Source organism: Capricornis sumatraensis, chromosome 12, assembly GCF_032405125.1.
Source record: "Capricornis sumatraensis isolate serow.1 chromosome 12, serow.2, whole genome shotgun sequence".
In the NCBI taxonomy this organism is placed as follows: Eukaryota; Metazoa; Chordata; class Mammalia; order Artiodactyla; family Bovidae; genus Capricornis; species Capricornis sumatraensis.
In genome coordinates, this window is record NC_091080.1 from 84699993 (window position 1) to 84719758 (window position 19766).

A 19766-nucleotide genomic window follows, 5' to 3' on the forward strand; every position below is an offset into this window, starting at 1 on the left:
TCTTAACCTGTGCTTTGACGGCTGTGTGTCCAGCAGGCAAGATATTTGCATATGCCTTTAGGAGAGGGTTCTCAACCCTGACTGTCCATCAGAATCACCAGGGGAGCCTTGAAAAATACCCATCTATGCCCCACCCAAACCAATCCACTCAGGGAAGAGCAGAGAAATACACTGCTAAATACTTGGAAAGGTTTATCATAGAGCTTCTTAACTATGACTGAAAACTGGATCCTGAAAACTACTCACTGGTTTTTCCTTACATGATATGTCTGATTTGCCCTCCACCAAACCACCTGATTCTACGTCCTCAAAGTGCCAGTGCTTCTATACTCTTTAATGCTTCTCTGTGTGTGTACTTAGCTGTTCAGTCCTGTCTGGCTCTCTGTGGCCCCATGAGCTGTCGCCCTCCAGGCTCCTCTGACCATGGAATTTTCCGGGCAAGAATACTGGCGTGGGTAGCCATTTCCTACTCCAGGGGATCTTCCCAACCCAGGGATAGCACCCAGGTCTCTTGCATCTCCTGCTTTGGCAAGTGGATTCTCCACCACTGAGCCGCCAGGGAAGCCCAATGCTTCTTTAATACAGTTGTAAGATGGCAGGCACTTCCCTGGAGTCCAGTGGTGACGACTCTGCACCCCCACTGCAGGAGGCATGGGCTCAATCCCTGGTTGGGGAACTGAGGTCCCGTGTGCCATGCAGCATGGCCAAAAAATTTTAAAACAGGCAGTAAAGATGATAGGCATTATCTATCTATTCTTTGATTATGGATAAATAATTAGATGTATTTTAAAGGTAAATAATAAATTTCAGCAAAAATTTAAAAACCTATTCCATCTAAAATGACAAAGATTGTAAGCTTTTATATTTAAAGCAAAAGAATCCTCAAACATTAGATATTTTGTGCCATTAAAATATTAGGCCAGCAATATATCATTATTTTTATCCAAAAAGAAGTCATAAGGGTACATATTTCTACTATTGGAGGGAGGGGATTCTCTTAGACAATTAACCAGAGTAGGGCTATACAGAGAATGTTGAATGTTGAAGCCAGAAAGAAACTCAGAAACCAATTTTTCAGGCCCTAAACACATAGAATTTTTGTTTCAGGAGTGCTACCATTTGTGGCATATGTTCCATGGCAGTTAAAGTGAGTTGTCAAGGACTTCCCTGGCAGTCCAGTGGTAGCTCCTGGCAGACTCTCCTTCCAATGCAAGGGGCGAGAGCTCAATCCCTGGTTAGGGAACTAAGACCCCACATGCTGCATGGCATGGCCAAAAACAAGAAAAATCGAAATATTCTTTTTTAAAAAGGTGAAATGTAAAAAAAAAAATTCTGAATACATGTGTTGTTTGGCTTTGAAAGAAGTCAGAGCCTGACTTTTATGAAATATGGTGATTTTCCATGTTCCTATGTTATTAAACAACATTCTTAACATGCTTTTGAAAAACTGGTGTTAAGAATAGCTGGATTTAAGAAGACAACAATGGAAGCTGTGGTGTTCAGCACACTGAGTAGATGAAGAATTAGTCGTAATCAACCAAAACTTCTTACCAGGCTTCTTATGAATCAATTGCATGGCCAGCCACCTTAATCCCGACCACCTTCATTCAAAGAGGTGACCTATGCATACAGTTTGCAGAAAGATAGACACCTTCTTGTTCTTTACTACCTTGTTAGTCAGATCACACCAGAGTAGTACTGGTTGCCAAACCATATTGGATGTGGCTTGAGAAATCAGCTTATATACAGTCCAAATTTGAAACTTTAAAATCGTCACTCCTAGGCCACAACAGTTGGACAAAGAAAGAAGTGGGGTGTGGTCACATTTTGGACCAACAGCATCGACCTTTTCAGATGGCAGTGAGTCATCTGCCATCTGCAACCTGTGGCCTTCCAGTGCTGCCAAGGCACCAGTTCAGGATTCCAGTTTGGAGTTTCTACATTGAAATGAAAACATTCAGCAGGTTGCTATTTGTGGTTTTTATCAAGTAGCGGTGAGCGCGCTAGACCTACCCACCCTGCTGAGGAATCCAGCCAACAGAAGGCCGTGGCACCTGTAGGAAAGTAAACGTGGTACGTAAGACCTGGTTTCCTACAAAATGAAAGGTCTAAGGTTCGGGAGGCAGGCTGTCCCACCATCCGTGAGTATGTTGGCTGCTTGGGGGACTCTCCTCAGCACAGGAGACCAGCCCCCTGCATTTCCCTTTGGTTTGAGCACTAGGGACATGAGAGCCACTGGAATGAGACCCCATTCCAGTCCTCACATGGTTGCAGGTGGTGTGTGGATGCTGGGTTCTGGAAAACAGACAGGTCAAGCTAGTTTGAGCTCAGAACTTGGCTGGGCACCAAGAAACGGGAGTTTAAATTTGTACGCCCCTCAGTCATTGATTTTTGCAGTGCCTACGCGTCTCCTTTCGCTAGTTTCTCTTGTTGAGGAGCACAGGCTCTGGAGTGTGGACTTCCGTAGTCGCGGCACATGAGCTTAGTTGCTTCGAAGCATGTGGGATCTTTCCGGACCAGGGATTGAACCTGTATCCCCTGCACTGGCAGTCAGACTGTTAACCACTGGACCACCAGGGAAGTCCCACCCCTTTTTAAAAAGCAATTTAAAAAAATAAAATAAAAAGCAATTTTAGTGTACACGCTTAAATGAGTATTTTTTTTTCATCTAACATTATTAACCACTTATGCCATATCATTTTCAATCTTAACCAATTCCTGAGTCAGGCACTTTTATCACCCCCACTTCTCAGATGAGGACAGAAGTGCAGACATGTGCAGTGGATAGCAGCCTCTCCAGTCTCTTAGCCAGTCACCGGCCCAGTTGGGACTGGAACCTAGACTTGCTGGATTCAAAGCCAGTTTAGAAGAGGACTGTGACAGAATTTCATGGCCCCCTTTTGGTATCTAAATGAGCCTGTGTTTTGACCTTACATTTGTACTTCTAGGATTTATCCTAAGGGACTATTCAGACAAGTGCTCCAAGATGAATGTTCTCTGACACTCATATACAGCTCTCCCGTTACTAAATTCTGTTCTCTTTTCATAGCCTGCATTTGTTTATTAGTTTACTTGCTTATTAGTTGTTTTCTGACCGGAATGTAAGTTCTATGTAGACAGGGAGCTGTTGTCTTCATTACCTAAAATAGTACCTGGCACATGAAGAGCGCTCAGTAAATATCTGTTAAATAAAATGAGCGAATTAATAGCAAAAAAAATTAAATTTAAATCTTAATCATAAGGGGATTGATTAGACAAATTACAGCATACCCATGCAATAGAAGACTCTGTAGTCATTACACATGATTATGCAGATTGCCCTGTACAAAGCGTATTCCCCACCTGTCGTGTGAAAAAGACATGGGATCTTGCATGTGTATATGGTCCCTGTATTGGCCAGGACTCCTGGTAGCCAACTACAGAATCAGCTGAGTTTAAGCAGAACACAGATAGTTGATTACAGGTTATTGGGTAAACGAGAGACTATAAAATATTCAAAGAAGAGTTCTACACACAGAGCACAAGATTGGAAGCCTGGCATCTGAGTTCATCCTCATCTCGACTGCTGACTAGTGTGGAATCTCTGGATAAGTCCCACATTCTTCAAACAGTCGTGGGTAATAATACCTGCCCTGCCTACACCTCAGGAGTGCTGTGATCGCGAATGAGAGACAAGTCCTTTGAACCATGTATGCCCGTACATCATTGTTTTCAAGGGACTTTGAATATCTGAGCACACAGACGTCATTCCAAAGCCATATTGCTCAGCATTGGAACACACTGGTTCTCTCTAGTAACTCACTGCGCGTCGCTGAGCAGTAAGTTGCCCTGTGGCAGTGATCTGGACAAAAAGGCAGGTAGTTCCAGCAGTCATGTTTGCTAAGTTTGTCCTAAGATTGTCTTCTGGGTGACTGCAGCCCCTCTCCCTATGGGGGCAGCCTGTGCCTCTGCTTTGAGCCTGTCCTTTTCTTGAGGTTCCCTGTGCTTGCCGTCCTCAAGGAGCTCGTTCTTCTCATCCCTGGAATCTGCACTGTGCTGGCCACCAGGCTTGGCTTCTTCCCTGGGAAGTGAAGTGAAGTGAAGTTGCTCAGTCATGTCCAACTCTTTGCGACTCCATGGACTGTAGCCTGCCAGGCTCCTCTGTCCATTGAATTTTCCAGGCAAGGATACTAGAGTGGGTTGCCATTTCCTTCTCCAGGGGATCTTCCCGACCCAAGGATCAAACCCAGGTCTCCTGCACTGCAGGCAGACTCTTTACCATATGAGCCACCAGGGACGTTCTCTTCCCTGGGAGTCCTCCTCAATCTCCTTAATTATTGCCATGAGAGCTGACACCTAGAGCATCAGCATTTGAAGTCAATGTCAACTGATATAGAGCAAAGGCTGGATTCAGTGAGCTTTTTTTAAAATACAAGTTATTTATTATTTTCTTTATTTGGCTGTGCCAGGCCTTAGCTGTGGCATTCAGGATCTTCAGTCTTCATTGCAGCATGTCGGATCTTTAGTTGTAGCATGCAGGTTCTTTGAGTTGCGGCATGTGGGATCTAGTTCCCCAGCCAGGGATTGAACCCAAGCCTCTGTGTTAAGAGCACAGAATCTCAACCACTGGACCACCGTAGAAGTCTCCTGCATTCAGTGAGCTTTTAAATTTCGTTATAATTCTGTTTTTTGTGTATTCTCTTTAAATATGAAAAATGATCTTTGGTTCTCATTGCCTGTCTGTCAGTAGAGGAAAATAGCATTGTGATTTGACAGGGGATTTGAACTGACACCATGAAGGAGAACGTCTATGTTCCTGAAACCAGGCGTTTGTTGCAAGGGCAGGGGCGGGGAGCGGGGGTGATTCTCCATTTCCTCTATGTCCAGAAGCCTTTCCTGGCAGAATGTCTAGCCCATGAGACTCTTCGTCTTCATCTTGCACGAAGGCTGCGATTTGGTTCTGACGCACGGGTTACAGGAGCCGCTGAGCGTCCGCACAATCTGTTATGCTAAATCACACCTGGTGTCTGCACAGAGAAGGCTCTGGCAAGCATTCCCACCACTGGGACCCAGGCCTCTGACTCTGACGCCAAAACATGGCAGTGTTGCAGGGGGCCTTCTGAGAGCCTGGCTCACCGGTACGGCAGATTAACCTGCTTGTTCTCACGTTAAATGCTTTATGAAAATTCACCGGGTGCAGAAAGAGGGAAGAAAACCCAAGTGGTTCCACAGTGAGCCTGCCTGGCACCAGTGAAGGAATGAAAGTCAACATGAAGAGTTGGCAAGAGGAAAAGGTGTAAAATGCAATGAAAACCAAGTGTGGCAATGCCAGCCATTGCATTGTTTTATTAGCATTTTCTCGAGGAAAACATTTAATCATAGAAGATCTGGTGTCTGTGAGCTAGGGAAGATGATGCTGGGCTTTGCCACTCTCTCCATGGTTTCCATTTTCTGAGGAATTGCCGAGTGAAGTCAGCAGAGAGAAACCTCCGTGCAGCCTGGTCCTTGAAGAAGGGTTCTTCACTGTAACCAAAGCTTAGTTTTCATAGGGCAGAATCTGCCTTTTGAAAAATAGAATATTCTAGAACTTCCCTGGTTGTCCATTGATTAAGAATCCACTGGAGGAGGTATGCCTTCAATCCCTGGTGGGCAAACTAAGATCCTGCATGCCCCACAGTGTGGCAAAATAATAAAAACAAAATTATAGAAATAAAAATAGACTCTTCTGATGGCTATCATCACCCTCCATTCTTCCAGTTTGCACAATGTACTTTTCTTTTCTTTTTCTTTCCTTGTTGATTTCTCTCTCTCTTTTTTTTTGGCTGTGCCTCACAACTTTTGGAATCTTAGTTCCCCAACCAGAAATTGAACTCAGGCCCCGTCAGTGAAAATGCAGAGTCCTAACCACTGGACTGCCAGAGAATTCCCTTCCTCACTGATTCTAGAATAAAATAAAATGTATAAGGAATAAGATGGAAAAGTTCTACCCTTTAAAATATAATACTTTTACATCTGCTACCCAAAAGAAAAAAACTCTTTCTGAATTACCACTTTCTTTGGGAAATAACTAGGAAGCAAGACAAGCAACAATAACAAGCCATGAAAAATAAATGATCAGCTACCAAAAAATGAGGTTGTGAGTATACATTTGAGCAACAGAAATCAAAAGAAACAAAGGTAGAAACAATTCGTAATATTGTGTGGGGAGTTTTAAAATTCCTTTTAGCTGTGAAGCCTCACTACCTTAAAAGCAGTTTGTGAGACTAATGAGTTTAACGTACTGCATGAAATACTTCTTTATATTCTGTTTCTGCCATCCCAGAGCTTATTCAGTTACTTGATTTCTTCATTCATAGTTGCCAGGAAGACTAATTAACACTAAGGAATGGAAAGAATCCTGTTCGGGATGCTCTTCTGCCACAGGGGTAGAGCTTCCTGCCCAGAATAGGAATCAAGACCTTGAACCCACAGCCAGCTCAAATTCCTGTTAAGCTTAGTCTGGTTGTTTGTGCCTTATCATTAGACGTTTATACTTCTGTCTGTAAGCTTTTATAACTTCCTACTTATGGAGAAAAGATCCTTTGTGTCAGCACCTTAGCAAAGTGATATTGAAGGACTTGGCACTCAGGCAGAAGTTTTGCAGCCAAGCTCCATCCTAACCTGCCTTACTTAGCGTAGCCTCACAGAGAAAAAGCCCCACCTGCCTCCAAAATTTGGTGATGGGCAGGGAAACGAATGTTTTCTTCCATGTAATTGAAGAAAGTTGAAGAAGTTGAAGTTGAGTCACTAAATCGTGTCCGACTCTTGTGACCCCGTGGACTGCAGCCCACCAGGCTCCTCTGTCCTTGGGATTTCCCAGGCAAGAATACTAGAAAGTGAAAGTGAAGTCACTCAGTCGTGTCCAACTCTTTGTAATCCTGTGGACTACAGCCTACCAAGCTCCTCCGTCCATGGGATTCTCCAGGCAAGAATACTGGAGTGGGTTGCCATTTCCTTCTCCAGGGGATCTTCCTGACCCGGGGATCAAACCCGGTTTCCCGCATTGGCGGCAGCCGCTTTAACCTCTGAGCCGGATCCTCCCGACCTAAGAATCGAACCCTGGTCTCCTGCATTGCAGGCAGATTCTTCACCAACTGAGCCATCAGGGAAGCCCCATAAATGAAGAAACATTGGCTTACAAGAAAAAACTGTTTTTTGTTTTTTAAAAAAGATTAAGCATTCTTCACTGAATTATCTTTTCTCCTTTGTCAAAGTTCAGTTGACTATATTTGTTTGGGTGTGGTGGGTGTTTTTCTGTACTCTTTATTCTGTTCCATTTATCCTTTTCTAAAACCTTTTTTTAAATTGGAGTATGCTTCCCTCCTAGCTCAGTTGTAACGACTCTGCCCACAACGCAGGAGATCTGGGTTTGATCCCTGGGTTGGGAAGATCCCTTGGAGAAGGAAACAGCAACCCACTCCTCCACTCCTGGAGAATCCCATGGACAGAGGAGTCTGGCAGGCTACAGTCCATGTGGTCGCAGAGAAGGCCACGACTAAACTAGCATAGTTACTTTACAATGCTGTGTCAGTTTCTGTAGCACAGCAAAGTGAACCTGCTCATGTGTTACATATACCCCCTCTCTCACAAACCTGCCTCCTTCCTCTCCCTCCCATGCCTCTAGATCACCACAGAGCATGGAGCTGAGCTCTGTGCAACACAGCAGCTTCCCACTAGCCATCTGCTTTCCACGTGGGGGGGTGTATATGTCACGGTGGGGTGTATATGTCTTGGTAGGGTGTATGTATGTCTTGGTGGGGTGTATATATGTCTTGGTGGGGGGTATATGTCACGGTGGGGTGTATATATGTCGTGGTGGGTGTATATGTCGCGGTGGGGTGTATATGTCGCGGTGGGTGTATATATGTCACGGTGGGGTGTATATGTCGTGGTGGGGTATATATGTTGTGGTGGGGTATATATATCGCGGTGGGGTGTGTATGCCGTGGTGGGGTGTATATGCCGTGGTGGGGTATATATGTCAGCACTACTCTCTCAGTTTGTCCCACCCTCTCCTTCCACACCACATCCACACGTTTGTTCTCTTCCTCTGCATCTCTATTCCTGCCCTACAGATAGGTTCATCAGGACCATTAAAAAACTGTTTCTTGATATTTACATTAAGACCATTTGGATCCCTTTCTAACCATGGATCTCACTGTTGGCTTGAGAGGTAAAGGAAGTCATCAGCCAGAATATGTTGGCATCACAGTAAAACTGCTCAGGCCAGGATTCAGGTGATATGGCTGTTACCTGGTGTGTCTGTGGAACCACTGGCAAGGCTGCCTCATTAAACTATGAACCGATCGCTCTCAGTTTATTGTTAAAAAAAAAAAAAAAAAGAATGTAAGACCCGCGGCCCTGCCCTGTGTGGGGAATCCGTGACACCTGTGGCAGGCAGCCCCGTATTCATCCTTATAAGGAAGCCAGGTAAGGGCAGAGTCCTTTGATGACACACTCCCCTTTCACTTGTTTGCTTTTATTCTCCCACGCAGACTGCAGCCCAGCAGGAGGGCTTTTAAACCAAAACAGTTAATTACCTCCTCCAACCCAACACAAACAGAGCCCCTTGAGAGGGAGAGGGCAGCTTTGCTTGGGGCTGTGCTTTGCACAAGGTGGGCAGGAGGCCACCTTCGCTGACAGAGGCCAGGTGGGGAGAGACCAATTAGAAGGGGCGGGGAGGACGGCAGGCTGGCTCTCCCGCCCCACGTGTACTTTCCATTTCGCTTTCAAGGGCTCTCAAGGTACTGTGACACTCCTCACTCAGATCCCAGAATGCATACAAACGCCCATTCCGAAGGCAAAAACAGTGGCTCTGGGACCCGAGACCCTCTCTCCCTGGAAGCCCATGCCCCCGCCCCCCAAGCCGAGCATGCGCAGGGCGGCCTCAAGCAGGACCCTTGTCTTAGTGCTCAAGGGGCTGCAGGGTGGACCTTCTCGCAGTCCAAGCTTGAGCACCAGACAGCTTCTACTGTGGAAGCAGAACTGAACTGCCATGATTATTATTATTATTTTGGCTCCACCACGCGGCACCTGGGGGTCTTAGTTCTCCGACCAGGGATGGAACCCGCGTCCCCTGCAGCAGAAAGCTCGGAGTCCTCACCACTGGACCACCAGGGAAGTCCCCCCTGAACTGTGACCCTTGTCCCACCCACCCCATCACCCTTTCCTCCCCCGGTGGAACAGGGCCTCCTAAATCCTGGGCTCTCTGGCGGCTTGGGAATCTCCTGGCTTTTTGTCGATCTCCCGGCACGGCCCCTCCCGTCCCTAACGTCACAGGTACTGATCATCCGCCCTTTTATTCACTCACTTTTCCTGCCTCTGCCCTTTGCACTTTGCCAGCTCTCTGCTGGGTCATCCCTTCTCCTCTGCACCTGCAGAAACCCTCAAGCCCCCATGCTTCTGCTCTCAGGCTGCAGTGTTCTCTCCTGCCTCTGAGTCCCACATCCTAATGTCTGTGCCACTGACTCGAACTGTTATTTCACTTCTCATCCTGTAGGCCTTGTGACCCTGCAACTGGGTGATGCCTTCCTGCATTGATTTACATGTCAATATAAAGTGACTTGCTTCCCAGGTGGTATTAGTGGTAAAAAAAAAAAAAAGCCACCTGGCAAAGCAGGTTAGACGAAAGAGACGCAGGTTCTATCCCTGGATCAGGAAGATCCCCTGGAGGAGGGCATGGCAACCTACTCCAGTACTCTTGCCTGTAGAGTCCCATGGACAAAAGACTGAAGCGACTTAGCATGCATGTATAAAGTGACATGTGTCTTTTCCCTTCCTCCACACTTATCCACAGCATGGTGGATAACATTTGACTGATCCCTATCCTACTTGTTAAAAAATTTTAATTGCTCCAGATCACAGACATCGAGTTGAAATGTGAGAATAATATTCAGGAAGTGTTCTTTTCAGAATCACAAGCAGTCACTTTTTAAAAAGGACAAACCCTATCAATTATCTAAATGTTTTCATGGCATCACCAACTCCATGGAGATGAGTTTGAGCATGATCCAGGAGTTGGTGATGGACAGGGAGGCCTGGCGTGCTGCAGTTCATGGGGTCTCAAAGAGTTGGACAGGACTGAGCGACTGAACTGAAATGTTTTCAAGTATCTAGAAGCTTGGTCTTCAGTACATAAAACACCTCACGTGTGAGACATTGTGCAGGTGTCCACCGGATCCTTCCCATCATGGAGACGTGGCCACTGCCCAGCCCCTCCTCACCCCCCAGGAGAGAGCAGTCACAGCACCCCGTTCCTCCCTCCTCCCTCTGATAGTGCCCTTGGAACAAATCTCATGGCTCCCTGTGCCCTGCTGCACAGCTGGAACACAGAAATACCACGGCCTTTCTAAGGCTAAGAACAAGCAGTGAGCGGGAACAAAGTAATGAGTGGAGAGAGCCGTGAACTTGCAGACTCCAGAGCGCCAGTCACATGAGTGTGGTTGTTGTTTTTTACATTGAGAAAGGCTATGCCAGCCTTTAGTAAGCAAATACTTTGTCTTTTCAGAGTGTTGTGTGCAGAGTGTACCTCAAAGCCTCACTATTAAATCACAAAGTTAACAAGAAATGTTAAAGACACAGCTCTGCCCATACAGGACACCTTCTCAGGACTAGCTTGACATTTCCCTATGGGTGTGGGTTTGAGGTCCCTCAGAGGCTCATGGGACAGTCTGGCAAGGTCCTCAGAAACACACACACACACACACGAGGCCTGTCATGTAGAGTTGAGGAAAATCCACTCGGAGCAGGTGGGGAAAAGTGAAAGTGAAGTGAAAGTGAGAGTCACTCAGTCGTGTCCGACTCTTTGCGACCCCATGGACTATACAGTCCATGGAATTCTCCAGGCCAGAATACTCGAGTGGGTAGCCTTTCCCTTCTCCAGGGGGTCTTCCCAACCCAGGGATTGAACCAGGAATCCCTCTTCCTGACCCACTACTTGAACTGGGGTCTCCTGCATTGCAGGCGGATTCTTTACCAACTGAGCTATCAGGTGGGGAAATGGCAAAGTGAAAGAGGAAGAGCTAGCAGGATGGTGATATGGAATGGAAAGAGCCTTGGGAACGGGAAGGCTAAACACCAGCCACTCTCCAGTCAGGGGCAAGGGCAGAGCTGAGTGAAGAGTCCCAGGGGAGTAAGCCCCTTCTTTCCCCCTGAGTTTTCTCTTTCCAGGGAATTTTCATTGTATTTTATTGAGTGATGAGGACCGAAACCATGAAATAAAACTATCACAAGCCTCCCTACCTCACACTGAATACAATGTGTAGACTGAAATTATATCAAGACTAAATGTTAAAGTAAAAACTATAAGACTATTAGAAGACATAGGTGTAAATCTCCGTAACCTTGGATTAGGCAATGATCACAAAATGATCACGGAAGCACAAGCTACCAAAGAAAAAAATAGATGAATTGGACTTCAGCGAAATTAACTTTTGTGCATTATAAGACACCATCAGGAAAGTGAAATGACAGCTTACAGAAGGGGAGAAAATATTTGTGAATCATAGATATCTGATATGGATTTACTATCTAGGATATAGAAAGAACATTTATAATCCAACAACCAAAGGACAACCCATTTTTAAAAATTTAACACTAGAATAGATTTTTCTACAAAGAAGGTATAGATGGTAGTTGACTTACAGTGGTCCACCTGGTGGGAAAGCAATACACATTCAATGAAAACCATAGTCTGAATATTGAATTTTGATCTTCCCCTGGTCAAGTGTTACATGATCTGATCTTCTCTGGTGATCCTGGGCAGCGACAGTGAAGCACAGCTCCCTGTCAGCAAAGTGGTCTTAAGGTCGACAGTCGATATACTTGCAACCCTTCTCTACCCGGACAATCATTCAGTTTTTCACTTTTAAGGACTGTAGTCAGTAAATTACATGAGGTATTCATGTTTAGATGGTTTTGCCCTATTGTAGGCTAATTTAAGTGTTCAGAGCACATTTAAGGCAGGCTAGGCTGACCTTTGATGTTCAGTAGGTTAGGTGTATTAAATGCAATTTCAACTGATAATACTTTCAGCTTGCAATGGGTTTATCGGGACATGACTCCATCATAAGTCAAGGGAGATCCATGTACTGATGGCCAGTAAACACATTAAAAGATGCTCAGTATCATTAATCATTCAAGAAATGCAAATCAAAACCACAGTGAGATATCACACCCGCCACATTATCAAAAACAAATAAAATGAAAAATAATTGTTGGCAAGGGTGTGGAAAAATTTGGAACTCTTCTACATTGCTGATAAGAATGTAAAATGTACACCACTATAGAAAACAGTTCGGCAGTTCCTCAAAAAGTTAAATATAAAATTACTAAATGGTCCAGCAATTCAACTCCTAGGTATATACCCAGAAGAATTAAAAACAGAGACCTAAAGAGCGACTTGTATGCCAAAGTACGCCCTCATACACATCCTGAGCCTTTTCAGTCCTTTGAATGGAAGCTGATTTGGCATTTTAATAAACCTGTGTTTTTAAGAATCTCTCATAATAAACACATCAGAAACTTTGCTGTACCAAAATCTACAGTTTCGGAGCAGAGTGCCTAGAATGTAATAACTTGGGGGATGAAATCAGTAAATGAACATTTTCCTCATTTTTTTAAATTGTGATAAAGTACACATCACTTAAAATCTACCATCATACTCATTTTTTAAACCATGAGTTTCTTTTTAAAAAATATTTATTTATTTATTTATTGGCTGTGCTAGTCTTTGTTGCTGGATGAGGGCTTTCTCTAGTTGCAGTGGGTGAGGCCTACTTGCTAGCTGCGGTGTATGGGATTCTCATTGTGGTGGCTTCTGTTTTGGAGCCCAGGCTCTGGGGCTCACAGGTTTCATTGCCTCGTGGCACCTGGGATCTTCCCGGACCAGGGACTGAACCCATGTTCCCTGCACTGACAGGCAGGCTCCTAACCATTGGACCACCAGGGAAGCCCTATCATAGCCATTTTTAAGTGTACCATTAAGTGATTATTAAGTACATTCGCATTGTTGTCCTTTTGTAACCGACTTGTTGCACTTAACTCAGTGTCTTCGGGGTTTATCCATCTTGTATCATGTGTCAGAATTTCCTTCCTGTATAAAATTGAATAACATTCCATTGTATGTATTTAACACATTTCGCTTGTCCCTTCTTCTGTCCGAGTACCCAGTGGCTCAGACAGTAAAGAATCTGCCCGCAATGTGGGAGACCCGAGTTCTATCCCTGGGTCGGGAAGATCCCCTGGAGGAGAAAATGGCAACCCACTCCAGTATTCTTGCCAGGAGAATGCCATGGACAGAGAAGCCTGGCGGGCTACAGTCCACAGGGTCAAAGAGTCGGACATGATTGAGCAAGTAACACACATTCTTCTGGCAGTGGACCCTTGGGTTGCTTCCACATTTTAACTATTGTGAATAATGCTGCTATAAAAATGGATGTACAAGTAATTTCTTGGAGATCTGCTTTCAGTGCTTTGGGGTGTATACCCAGAAGTGAGATTACTGCATCGTACGCTAATTCTATTTTTAATTTTTTTAGTAACTGCCATATTATTTTCTGGAGCAGCTGTACCATTTTATACTTCTACCAATAGTACACTAGAGTTCCAATTTCTCCGCATCCTCCCCAATACTTGTGTTTTTCTGGGGGGTTTTTTGATAGTAGCCATCCTAATGGGTATGAAGTGATATCTCAGTGTAGTTTTAATTTGCATTTCCCTAATGATTAATAGGGCTTCCTTTGTGGCTCAGCTGGTAAAGAATCCACCTACAATGCAGGAGACCTGGGTTCGATCCCTGGGTTGGGAAGATCCCCTGGAGACGGGAAAGGCAACCCACTCTAGTATTCTGGCTTGGAGAATTCCATGGACAGTATAGTCCATGGGGTCGCGAAGAGTCAGACACGACTGAGTGACTTTCCAAAAAAAAAAAAAAATTAATAACTGTGGTGTTGGAGAAGACTCTTGAGAGTCCCTTGGACTGCAAGGAGATCCAACCAGTCCATTCTAATGGAGATCAGTCCTGGGTGTTCATTGGAAGGACTGATGCTAAAGCTGAAACTCCAATACACTGGCCACCTCAGACAAAGAGCTGACTCATTGGAAAAGACCCTGATGCTGGGAGGGATTGGGGGCAGGAGAAGGGGACGACAGAGGATGAGATGGCTGGATGGCATCACTGACTCAATGGACATAGTTTTGGGTAGACTCCAGGAGTTGGTGATGGACAGGGAGGCCTGGCGTGCTGCGATTCATGGGGTCGCAAAGAGTCGGACACGACTGAGCGACTGAACTGAACTGAATGATTAATGATATGGACCATCTTTTCATGTGCTTATTGGCCATTTGTACATCTTAGGAGAAATGTCTGTTCAAGTCCTTTGCCTATTTTTGAATTGACTTGTTCGGTTTATTTTTGGTGTTGAGTTTTAGGAGTTCCATATATGTTCTGAATATGTATTCCTTTATCAGATATATAATTTGTAAATATCTTCTCCCATTCTCTGGGTTGCCTTTTTATTCTATTGATAGTGTCTTTATTCTGTTAATATTGATTTTATTCTGTTGATGTATAATATCTAAAAATTTTCATAAAGTCCAATTTGTTTATTTTTTCTTTCGTTACCTGTGCTTTTGGTGTTATCAGTGAATGAAATTTTAAGCCAGTTCAGTTCAGTCCAGTCACTCAGTCATGTCCGACTCTTCAAGATCCTGTGGACTGCAGCACACCAGGCTTCCCTGTTGTGCCGGGGAACTTATAGTATGTTCAGTATTGCTGTAGATTTTTTTTTTTTTTTTTTTGAAAATAGACAAACCATGGGATTTCCCTGGCAGTCCAGTGGTTAAGATTTTGTGCTTCCATCACAGGGGGCATGAGTTCAACCCCTGTCCAGGGAACTAAGATCCCACATGCTGCATGGTTCAGCTCAAAACAAAATAAAAAAACCTGGGTAAACCAAGATTTTTTTCCATGTAGGAAAAACAATGGGCCAGAAAATTCAACAGTATCACCTTACCCGAAGAAACACTACCAGGTTGCAGTAATCAAAGAAAATTTGTCTTTTTTTCTAATACAGTCACTACAACAGTCTCTGTGATTATGATATATTTACCAGAAAAATACAATAACTTACTAATGATGACTTGTTTATGTCACAGGCACTTCTGTTTTTTAATATTAATGTTTGAAAAGAACGTACACGGAAAAGAAGTCCTTAAATGGAACAGTGCATCAGAACCTTTTATTTTAAACCAACCAATCTCAAAATTTTCCAAAAAAATCATTTCGTATAGATGCTGACATCAAGGCCTTCTGCCCCAAATTCGTTCCAGTCCATGCTTATGACATCATTTGATGAATTAGATAAAATGGAAGTGAGGTGAACTGGACAAATTCAGGAAAGAATTCACTAGTGTTTCTGGGTATGTGGTGTGGTGATTTGCCTTTTGTAGGAAAAGAATATTAATATAAAGAATAAAAATTTGCACAGATTAAGCATCTCTCTGGAGCTGGGAACCCTTATTATTTCTTAATTCCCAAATCTCCCTTCGACCACATGGCTTTTCCCTCTGCTCCTGTTGCATTCAGGGTTGTCTTGGCGATTTCCTCTGAAAACAAACTGTAGGTTAACATAAAAGGTTCAAGGGGTGGTGGAGGGCGGGTAGGAGAAGAAAAAGGTGCTAATTCAGATGTTATGAAACTGTGATAATGCTATTATTTAAGACACTTATTTGGGTATGTTTATACTTTGTAGTTTTATAAATAAGCCCAAGGGGCTCCTCCTGGTTGTCACCATCCTCCTTGCATCTCGGGTCCTGTCTGTCTCTTCCTATCCGAGTAAAAGAGACGCCGCTCTAATCCCTGCAAGTTTGGAACTAATGAACTGACTGCTGAGCCGCCGCCACGGAGCTTGGTCCCAAACTATACTGTACTTCACACTCGATTTATTCTCCAGATGGCGAGACTGTGCCGCCCCGCCGCGAGGGACCACCTCTTCCACTGGAGTGTAAAAGTGGACGGATGTTGTTTTCTTTGCAGATTTGATCATTCTGAGCTCAAAACTTGCGAGGATGATTAGTTATTAGCTCTAATGGGTGCCAAGTGAACCAACTGCACGCATATTTTCTCCTTTCATTTTGGAGTCTGCAGGTTTCGGGGATGGTTGATTTATTCGCTTTCTTACGTCAGCAGAGTGTGTCTCTCTTCCCCAGGTGATAAGAACCCGGTCTCTGAAATCATAGCACGCCTTGGTTCCTGGCCCAGACAGAGTCACATAATCTGGTGGCTTATGTATAAGGACAAGTTTATTAGCCCCTGGTCCACTGCACTGAGGAGCCCATGGCACGAAATATCGATTGCAGTGTGGGAACTTTGGTAACATCACCTTTTAGACCCGGGGCCTGCGAACATTCTGACCTGTGCCACCTTGCTCTGTGACCTTTGCAGACCCTACCTCTGGAATCAGACCTACTCCAAACACACGATGCTAATTAAGTCTCTGCAAAAACCTAATGTAATTGTTGAGCAAGGCCTTAAATTCATTACTCCCTCTTTTCAGGTTGTCAGGACTTAGAAGGACAAGTTTATCCTACATTGAGAAATGCTGGCCAAGGCTGTGCTGCAGTGTTCACACATTTAGAATGCAGCTCCTACTAAACCTTATTTTGGAAGACCTGTTTTGTTACCAGAATGTAAGACCCCCTCCACCCTTGCCCCCAGGCCCCCAGCCTGCCAAAAATTTCATTTCTTAGTGGCCTCTTTTTGCCTCCATTTCCGTTTCTTCCTTTCTCCAGGGACCACTTACCTCCCAGTAATCTCAGCAGATCATCCATATAGCCCTTTCGAGAAGGTGGTGTCTGCCAGGCCAAGACTTACTAATCCCCCTAATGAGATGGAACTTGGAAGGAAGGTCAGGGCCAAACAGGAGAAAGAGAGGGAAAGAGGATGAAAGCATAAAGGGAGTGAGGTGATGGAGATGAAAGAGCTGTAAGAGAGCCAGGAGCAAGAGGCAAGGTCTGCGTTGGAGAGAAAGGGAGAGAGAATAGCGCGGACAGACTTTCCTTCTTTTCACAACTGCTGGACTGTGGCTCTCTCTAGCTAAACACCCAGAGCTAAACCTAATTGTTCCTAGAAACTGCCTTCCTCTCACCCAACAGATGGCATGGGTGTGTTTGCTAGCACAGTAACATATTTCACCATTAAAATACCAAAAAGAAAAAAAAATCCACATGCTTGTTGGTTGGTGTAAATTCAGGGAAGTTGTTGGATATTTTAGGATACATAGCAGAGGGATGCACACTTGGTTTATGTAAATTGTCACAAGCAACAGCCTGTTAATAAGGGTGTTGTGTGGCAAAATACCTCCAAAGCGAGCATCTTTTTTTGGAAAGGTATAGAATGATGAACTGGAAAGAGCTTGGTTTGAATTCTGAGCCAGAAAGGGGGTGGGGGGGAAAGAGTTTAATAAAATGCTGAGTATTCACTGCTCATTATTATAGCATGAAAAGTACTAATCAGATTATGCCTAAAATTGGAATGGGGTACTTCATTTGCAGCCAATTTCACAAGGGCCGAATTTTACTAAGTAAACCAGAATGTGCTGAAACCATGGCAATCTGACTTTAGATAAAAATCACAGACAGGTTTAGAACATGAGCTTTGAACAAACAGTCCCCTTCAAATCCAAGTAAAACGACTGAACAGCTTAGAGGTCAGATTTTGTTTGACCCCAACATTAACGATTTAGGAAGCGGATGTTGCCGGGGATCTTGCACGTGCAGATTAAACTGGGAGGATGGCAGTGATGATTCAGAATTGCACTTCATGTGATGTTTCTCCCTCTCTGTCTGGTTCACTTCACTCAGTATGACACTCTCTAGGTCCATGTGAAATCTAAAAAGCAACGATACAAATGAACTTACAAAACAGAAACTCACAGACTTAGAGAATGAATTTATGGTTGCCGGAAGGAAGGAAAGGGGGAAGGGATAGTTAGGGAGTTTGGGATGGACATGTACACAGCGCTATATTTGAAATGAATCACCAACAGGGACCTGCTGTGCAGCACAGGGAACTCTGCTCACTGTTATGTGGCAGCCTGGATGGGAGGGGAGTTTGCGGGAGAATGGATCAAACGTATATATACAGCTGAGTCCCTTTGCAATTCACCTGAAACTATCACAACAGTGTTTGTTAATCAGCTATAGCCTGATACAAAATAAAAAGTTAAAAAAAACAGCGATAAACAAATAAATGAAACGCACTACAGCCTAAACAATCTGGTTAGTTCCCTTCCATTTTCCATTCACTCTGTCTCAGGAGACCCTTTCCACACCCAACCTGCCCTTGGAAAACCTGGAAGTTGAAACGTTTCTGAGCTGGAGCCACCCTGAGTTCTACCGCTGCACCAGGCTTCATGGAGCATTAGCACATCTTCGGTTCTCTGAGGCCGTGGATCTAAATACACGCAGGCATCGTTTCTCCCGACAGTCATAGACAGCCTGGGAACCATCCTAGTGAGTTGACTTCTACTCTTCACCATCGGGATTTTCTTATTCAGTGATTGTAGCAAGAGGGCACAGTAGGGCAAGTGGGAACATTCTGTCCCTGCAGAACAGCCCACAGCGTGGTGGAGCCCAGCCACTGCGGCTGCATCCTCCCCCACAGCAGCTAGTACGAGCTCTCGTCTAAGCTCGGCCTAATTAGTAGCAGTCAGAGCTCAGTAAATCAGGACTGCACGGAGCCATCTTAAACTGCTCCCTTGGACTCTGCTTCCGAGCTGACAACCCTAAGCGTTTCCTCACACTGTTTAACTCAGACCACGTTTGGAGGTCTTCCCTGCTTCCACCCAGTCTCAGACCTACATCCGTCTGGTTTAAATCTACTGTCCTGGCTGGTCTTCTTGATTGGACTTTGACTCAGTATTGGCTCAAATAATTGTTTTTTTCTCTCCGCTTTGGTTTGTGATTTTCCTAGATAACTATGGCTGTTCAAATGGCCGTATATTGTTAAGACTTTTTTTTTTCCCCAAGCTACATTCATCAGCAGTGAGAAGCTTTAAAGTTTTATTAGTATCATAAAAACCCTTCTCAAATGAAACTACTTTTGATAAGTGTTCATTCTGACAATGAGAATTTGTTGAGGGCTGTTGGCAAGTGGGAGGACTTTGTTTTTGAAACTGAAATTGGCAGGAAGTAATGACCCCAAGTGCTTTCTTCCTCTTGATTTCAGCCCTGACGCCCTCAGTGCACTCCTCTCTCCCCACCCCCTTCCCCACCTTCATCACCCCCAACTTAAAGTCAGTAAATAACATGTTTAATTTCATACAGTTTTTCTGGGGACAATTCAAATACTGAAGCAGATTTTCAACCTTTCAGCTTTACTTAACTGTGGAGCAAAGCCTGTCAAATCAAAGGGGGAAAAAAAATGTATTTGTCTCCCGCGTCATGAAGGGATTTCTTCTTGGTGATATTATTGCCTTCCATGTAAAGAAGTTGGAGCTTTTTTGTAGCGGGGAGTGTCATTTTCCTGTGAGCACCTTCTTAATTGAATGTCAAGATTCAACACAGTTGCAAAATAATTTTTAAGTGAATAAAAAGCATTAAGCCTGTAGATAGAGAAAAACAAAACCTTATTTTTTCCCTAATGTGAATATGCTGGCAGTCAAGACTACCATTTGTCCATAAGTTATCTAGTTTCTTGTATTTATTAAATAAGAAAATGCAGGTGGAGCACTTAGTACCATGCCTAG

The 19766-nt window shown here is 44.3% G+C and overlaps 1 protein-coding gene across 3 annotated transcripts in view; it reads left to right on the forward strand.

The window, feature by feature from the left end:
• CLYBL (citramalyl-CoA lyase) overlaps positions 1-19766 on the forward strand; it is a 222631-nt gene that overhangs the window by 169895 nt on the left and 32970 nt on the right. The gene's annotated exons all lie outside the window — the stretch shown is intronic.